Genomic DNA, 7,639 nt, shown 5'->3' with positions numbered 1-7,639 from the left:
TATTCAATTTGTAACAATGAAAAGACATCCTGCATATCAGATATTTACGTTATGATTCATATCAGTAGCAAAATTACAGTGATGAAGTAGCAACGAAAATAATTTTATGGTTGGGGGTCACCACAACATGAGGAACTGTATTAAAGGGTCGCGGCATTAGGAAGGTTGAGAACCACTGGTCTAGAGGGCTATACAGCAGCTGGAAGCCAAAACACCTGAGCAGAGGCAGTACTGCTTCACACTGCGGGGAAAACAAAATTTTCAGTTTGAGTCAGACAAGTGAGCCATCTACTAGACACCAACAATTCCAGAGTTGCTACAACAAATTATATAAAAAATTCAGCTTCTGACCAAAAATTACTAGAGTGCAAATAACAGTGACCTCCTGACCCACACTCAGTAAAAAAAAAAAAAAAAAAAAAAAAAAATAAAAAAAAATGAAGACAAAAAAAAAAAAAAAATTAAAAAAAAATGTAGTCAATATCACAGTAGTGATACTGCCTCCGAGTATGCCCAAATATTAGGTTCATTAGAAAAACACTTCAAACCAGTGATTATAAATGAGTCCAAAAAATTAAAGCAAAACATGGCATTAAGGAGTGAACATATATTGAATCTCAGCAGTGAACTAGAAATTATTTTAAAAAGCAATTGGAAATCTATAGCTGAGAAAAACTGTAACTGGAATGAAAATTTTACTTGATGGGCTCAATGGCAGATAAAAAATGACAAAAGAAAAGAAATCACTGAACTTGAAGACAGAGCAACAGAAATTATACAATCCAAAGGAAAATGGGGAGAAAATGAAGTTTCAGAAACCTGTAGAACGTTATCATGCAGTCTAGCAAGTAACTGAAGTACCACAAGTAGTAGAGAGAGAAAGAATAAAAAATGTATTTGGAAAAATAATGGCCGAAAAATACTCAATTTACAAGATTTTTGGTAAGAATTGAGAACCTATGTGAAAACAACTTAAAATGTAATACACTGTGGACAATTAAAGTTCATATTTTGATATTTCTGTTATGAACTCTACCCGCCCACCATTTGCATCTCATACTATCACCATCAGATGAAGAGACCCAAGTGAAGGAAAAGGGATTTATCACCTTTTTTTCATACTACAACTGTTTATTCAGCTCCTACTGTGTTATGGTTAAGTGCCACTGGAGGGATGTGATGATTAATTTGGGGTGTCTACTTAGCTAGGCACCCAGATATCTGGTCAAATATGTATGAATGTTGTTGTGAAGGTATTTTTAGATGGGATTAACATTTAAATCCATAGGTTTTGAATCAAGCAGATTATCCACCATAGGGTAGGTGGGCCGCATCCAATCAGTTGAAGGTCTAAAGAAAATGACCCCCTCTCCGCCCATAAGGAAGAGGGAATTCTGTCTCCAAACGGCCTTTAGCCTGATGCTGCAACATCAACTCTTCCCTGGTCTCCAGTCTGCCTGCCTACCCTGTAGATTTTCGGGCTTGCTAGCCAAATAGAATCACGAGCCAATTCTTTAAAATAACTCTTTTTCTCTGTCTCTTTCTGCTCCCCTTTCTCTTTCTAGACACACACGCACCATGTTGGTTGTGTTTCTTGGAGAACCTAGACGTATTCTGGGGTTGGGGGCCGGGGAGTCATGGTTCCCACCCTTAAGAACTTTGTTGTCTAAAAATCAAGAAGAAAACTCAAAATATGCACTAAAATTCTGTGAACCCTGGATGTTCTGGAAGCCCAGAGAAGCCCATCTCCTGGCGGAGCGATGCGGGCACAGCCAGGGCAGGCTCCTGGAGACGTAAGCTGTCAGCTGAGCTCTAAGGAACAGGAGTTTGCCAGGTGAATGTGAGGCGGAGGCAAGGAGGAGCGTTTTGAATGGAGGAAAGCCATAGCAGAAGCCAGAGGACGAGATGCTGTATGTGCTGCACTAAGGAGTCTCCTTTTTAATCCTCAGGCAATGCTCTCCAGTTTTGCTCAGAGATGTTATATATGGTTGCAAGAATCCCAGGAAAAACTTCGTAGAAAAATTTTAAAAAACACAAAAATATTTTTTCATTTAGGCATGATTACTGCCCTTGGTGGGTCTATTTTCCTCATGCTCACAGAAAACTTGAAAGTATTTGTAGGAGGTACCAGTTGCACCAAGCTGATTGCCTGGCTATAATACAGCCATCTCAGCCTTTTCTCTAACGTGCATTACTCATGTGGTTTCTGTAAAGAATCATTTACAGTGTTAAACGTGAGACTTGTTTTCTAGTGCCACCTGGTGTTTCGTTAGGGCACTAATTATTATTTTTTAAAGAACACAAACACTAAGGAAATCTTTAAATGCCTTCTTACAGACATTCACAAAATATACTGTTTAAGCATATCCCTAATTGTAATAAATAATATCACAGAATATTAACTATTACTCTAAATCAAAGGGAAACTATTTCAGGTAAAGTGTCTGATCCAAATGCAATTTTAACACACACACACACACACACACACACACACACACACACACGTAAGCCAGAACACATTTCCCATTTTCAGGCAGAGTATTCTGTTGCTCCTCAAATTTCTTTTTTTAATATGTTTTTTTAAAAATTGATTTCAGAGAGAGGAGAGGAGAGGAATGGATAGAAACATCAATGATGATGTTTCTTGAACCAGCTGCCTCCTACATGACCCCCCACTGGGAACTGAGCCTGCAACCTGGGCATGTGCCCTGACCGGGAATCGAACACTGACCGCCTGATTCATGGGTCAATGCTCAACCACTAAACTACACTGGCTGGGCTTTCAAATTTCTTTAAAGGCTCACAAATCCTCAAATACTACCTGACATTTTATATATATGAAATCAGTAGCATATTGCATACTTTCATAGTCAATGAGTTTGTTAAAGCACACCTTTGAAGTAGCATCGAACCATTTTTGAGTCCTCTCTGTCACACCCCATATCCTTATCAATTAGCAGATCCTCTTGACTTTATGTGTGAATACATGCGGATCTCACCCTCCCTCACTACTTCTACCCCACCCCTGAACCTGGATGCCCTCATCTCTCCCTGGACCATCACCATCGTCTTCTATGTGGTCTCCCTGCTTCCAATCTTGCACCCCTAGAGCCAGAACCAGCCTTTTAAAACATAAAGCAGAAAATATGAATCTTCAGCTCAGAATCTCCCAGTGGCTTCCAGTGTCACTCAAGATAATATATTTATAAAGTCCTTCTCCAAAGGCCTTTGTGACTCAAACCTTGCAACCCCTGTGACCTCCCACACTCCCCTCACCCCTCACACACTCCCGGCTAATCCTCACACTTGCTAAGTGCTTCTCACCTTAGCGACTAAGGATGTGCTGTTTCACCCGGACCTCTCTTCTCCCAGGTGTCTGCACAGCTCACTCCCTTGCATTTTCACGTCCCTGCCCACTGTCATTCTCTGTACTCTCGTCCTGTTGTATATTTCTTTTCACAGGTATCACTGCCTATTATATTCTAATTTTTATATTTTGTCTATTATATTCGAATCATATGTTTAAACACACAGATACAGACGTACACACACACACACACACACACACACAAATACAAGTACTGTGAAAACTGGGGCTTTGATTTTATTGACTGTCTTGGCCCCACTGCCTAAACCAAAGCCTGGCACACAGTAGGTACTCAATGTTACTGAGTAAATGAGTGAATAAGAATAATTGTTTGACTTAGACATCTAGTGAGCCGTTTTCATATTGCATTAGTTTGTAGTTCACACTATGTTTTATGGTTGTAAAATATGGAATATGTGGGAAAAGATGACATCCAGTGGGGAGAAACTGATATAGCAATTTCATCTGAAACAGATAAATAATCTGATTCCATTTAAGAATCTGGCATCTCCAAATGAGGGCCTATTTTGGAAGAAACCCTATCCCAAACCTGAGACTCTATCAAAATAAATTAAATCTAATTCTTTAAAAGAAAGGGATCATATAATTATTAATTCTAAGTAAAAACAAAATCTTCCCAATCTTGTCAATATTTCCTCATCAATATACTTGAGGGAAGATAATACAAATAGAAAATTAGGCAATCTAATAATTCATGCTGAGACAAATGAGTAATTACCATTAAAAATCTCCATTTGGGTTGGGGGGGGGAGAAGAGGGTAAAGAGGAGATAAATGGTGATGGAAGGAGACTTGACTGGGGTGGTGAACACACAATAAATATACATATGATGTATTATAGAATTGTACACCTGAAATCTATATAAGTCTATGAACCAGTCACCCCACTAAATTCAATTTTAAAAAATCTCCATTTCTATATTATGAAATTAAGATAGGACTATTAAAACACATTCAATTTTTTAGATTGGGGTATAATTGACAAAACACATTCAATTTTTTCACTGCATATTCCAAAAATGCAATATTCCCCCTTCCCTATCAGTTAACAGCATCGTAGAAATAAGTAAAAAAAATAAATGGAATTCCCAAAGCTGACAATTTGCTCAAATAGGGTTTTCAATAGGGTAGTAATTACTTATAAAAAACACTCCCAAGTCCATATATCTGGATAATAATAGTAGCCAACTGAGGTTAGGAGAATGAAAGTAGGAGACTACATGTATTACTTACAGATACTATTTTCACTTTATCCTCCAGTAATGAAGTATACCCTATGAGACGTAAGAGTCATTATCCTCATTTCTGGACAAAGACACGGAAGGTTAAAGTGTTTTTAAATACAGGCTTTCTTCTCCCGGTTAATTCTGTGCTCCAAAGAGCTAAGTGTGATGACTTCATGTATCCACTGAGCTTAGACTTATTAAGTCACAGAAGAGTTGACATAATCACTCTGTTTTCTTACCCCAATGTTACTCAAGTTTTCGGTCTCTCCTATATTTGCCCAGGTGGATCCCAAGAAGACCATTCAGATGGGCTCTTTCCGAATCAATCGGGATGGCAGCCAGCCAGTGGTGGAGGTGCCTTATGCTCGCTCAGAGGCCCACCTCACGGAGCTGCTAGAGGAAGTATGTGACCGGATGAAGGAGTACGGGGAACAGATGGACCCTACCACCCACCGCAACATTTACATACGTGTAGTGAACCGGAATGGAGAACCCAAAGACCTGAATCTAGAAGGCATCCAAATTGATTCAGACATCCGTGGCACCCTCAAGTTTGCGTGTGAGACCATTGTGGAGGAATATGAGGATGAACTCATTGAATTCTTTTCCCGAGAGGCTGACAATGTGAAAGACAAACTTTGTAGCAAGCGAACAGATTTATGTGACCATGCCCTGCACATACCGCATGATGAGCTGTGAATCACTGAGCGGGCCCAACTGACAAGCTTGATGGATCACCCCCAGATTTGGATTTCCCATTCAAGTTTTAGATCTCCCACAGATTTCCATCCTAGGAGTGCTATCTGAATCTGGTTCTTACTCCTACTGTTTGGTTTTATAGGGCCTTTATTGTCTGTTCATACTAAATCTTTTTTTAAAAAAAAAATGTTTTTATTGATTTTAGAAGGAGAGGAAGAGAGAGGGAGTGAGAGAGAAACATTGATGTGAAAAAGAAACTGATCAGCTGCCTCCTGCACGCCCCCTACTAGCACTTGAGCTTACAAACTGGGCATGTGCCCTGACCAAGAATCAACTGGCGATTTTTTGGTGCACGGGATGATGCTCAACCAACTGAACCACACCAGCCAGGGCTCATATTAATTCTTAATAATTAAGAAGTAATAGAAATTCATCCAGCAACTATTTACTGAGGGTCTACTATATGCCAGGCACAGAAAATGCAGCAGTGAGCAAAAGAGACACAAATGTGTTTTCACAGACACTTGATTGCAGTGGCAAGTTCAGAAAAGAAGCACTCAGGAATTAAATTATCAAATCCAATCCCATGGTGGCGACTGCTATGGAGAAAACAAAGCAAGGAAACAGAATCGAGTGTAAGGGGGTTATGCTCTGAAATAAGGCGAGTCATGAGGCTCACTGAGAGGGCAACAGGTGAGCAAAGATGACAGCAAGCTGGGTGGTCATCGGGACAAACACTGGGCCTGGAAGGAACGGGCAGTGCACAGGCCCCGAGTCCTATATATGCTTGGCAGGGAAGCCAGTGTAGCTGGAGTCGAGTCATCAAAGGAAAGTCATAGACTGTAAGGTTGGGGAGGAAACCGTAGTAAGGGAAGAGAGGACAGACGTGCAAGGCTTTGTAAACCACTGCACAGAACTTCATTTTAGTGAGAAAGATATAAAGATGCTGGAAGCATCTGAGCCACATCACACACTTAGGTTTTCAAAGCATCACCGTGGCTACATTGCTGAGAGAGATCACAGAGAGAGAGGTGAGGCAGGAAGACCAGTCAGGCAACTGACGAGAGATGGCGGTGGCTGGAACCCGTGTTGATAGTAGGTGAAGGAGGCAGGAAGTTGGATTCCAGATACGCTCTGGAGAGAGCTGACAGGATTTGCTAATGGAAGACTGGGAGGCATGAAGGAGAAGATTCATGGGAGGAGTGGGATGGGGGAGTCGGGGGTTCAGTTTTATATGTAAGTTTGAAGTGATGATTAGACATCCAATCGAGGTCATCAGGTAGACATCAGGCAGGTAAGTGTGGCAATCTTTGAAACTCAGATGTTTAAAGCCATGAGATTAGATGCTATCTTCAAGAGAGTGTAGACAGAAACTCTCTGAGGACTGAGTCCTGGGGCACCCCGAAGTTTGGTGCTCAGGGAGAGGAGTGTCCGACCGAAGAGGCCGAGGAAAAGCAAATAGTACAGAGTTGGACTAAAGCCAAGAGAATATGGTATCCAGCAGGCCGAGGAAGGCAGAGCTGTGGAGTAGCAGAAGTGATGAGTTCTATGGAAAGCTGCTAGTACCCTCCGTCCTGCCTTTTTTTTTCTCCTCCTAAAAAGAACACATCATGAATATAATGGAAGGTTGGGGAGCTCAGGCATCCTGAGAGTTTATGGATGATGGCTGAGCTAAATCCCAGTCAGTGTACGGGGGAAAAAAGTCAATCAACAGTTTCCAAGAGTGAAGAGAAAACGCAGAACAAGCTATTTAGACACGCACAGGTAAGTACTAGAACAGTAATTCTCAACCTTGGCTGCACATTAGAATCATCTGGGAATCTTTTTAAAATCCTGATTTCTGGGCCTCATCCTTCAGAAATTCTGTTTCTTTGTTACTAATGTTGTGGCCTCACCCCATAACAAAAACAGAATTTCTGGAGGATGAGGCCCAGAAATCAGGATTTTAAAAAGACTTCCAGGTGATTCTATTGTGCAGCCAAAGTTGAGAACCACTGTACTAGAAGAACCAGCCAAAAGGAAGTTGGGAATGGGACTCATGGACAGAGAGTAGTAAGGTAGAAGACTACTGCTTTTAAGTCATAACTTTTGAAACTGTATCTCTACATAACTTTGATAAAAAATTACAAACAACCAGTCAGAAAAGCACACACGCATGAGTTACATGCCTAGTTCCCAGCCGGTGGGCTACAAAATTATGGCCAGAGGCCAGTAACTCCACATGCTCATTACGTGTTATTTACATACAGAGCAGGATTGATCTTCTCCATTATGTGTCCTGTATCTTTTCAATGTAGACACTGCCTTCATCACTGCATTTAAGGGCT

General features: G+C 40.8%; 1 protein-coding gene and 1 pseudogene across 2 annotated transcripts in view; one reads left to right on the top strand and one right to left on the bottom strand.

Moving 5' to 3' along the window:
• Positions 1-7,639, bottom strand: part of ASPH (aspartate beta-hydroxylase) — a 132,013-nt gene that overhangs the window by 67,084 nt on the left and 57,290 nt on the right. The gene's annotated exons all lie outside the window — the stretch shown is intronic.
• On the top strand, positions 4,857-5,353 carry LOC102766750 (annotated as a pseudogene).

This window comes from Myotis davidii, unplaced genomic scaffold (assembly GCF_000327345.1).
Source record: "Myotis davidii unplaced genomic scaffold, ASM32734v1 scaffold1, whole genome shotgun sequence".
NCBI lineage: Eukaryota > Metazoa > Chordata > Mammalia > Chiroptera > Vespertilionidae > Myotis > Myotis davidii.
Note: the sequence above shows the minus strand (reverse complement) of the source record. Positions and strands in the feature narration are given on the sequence as shown.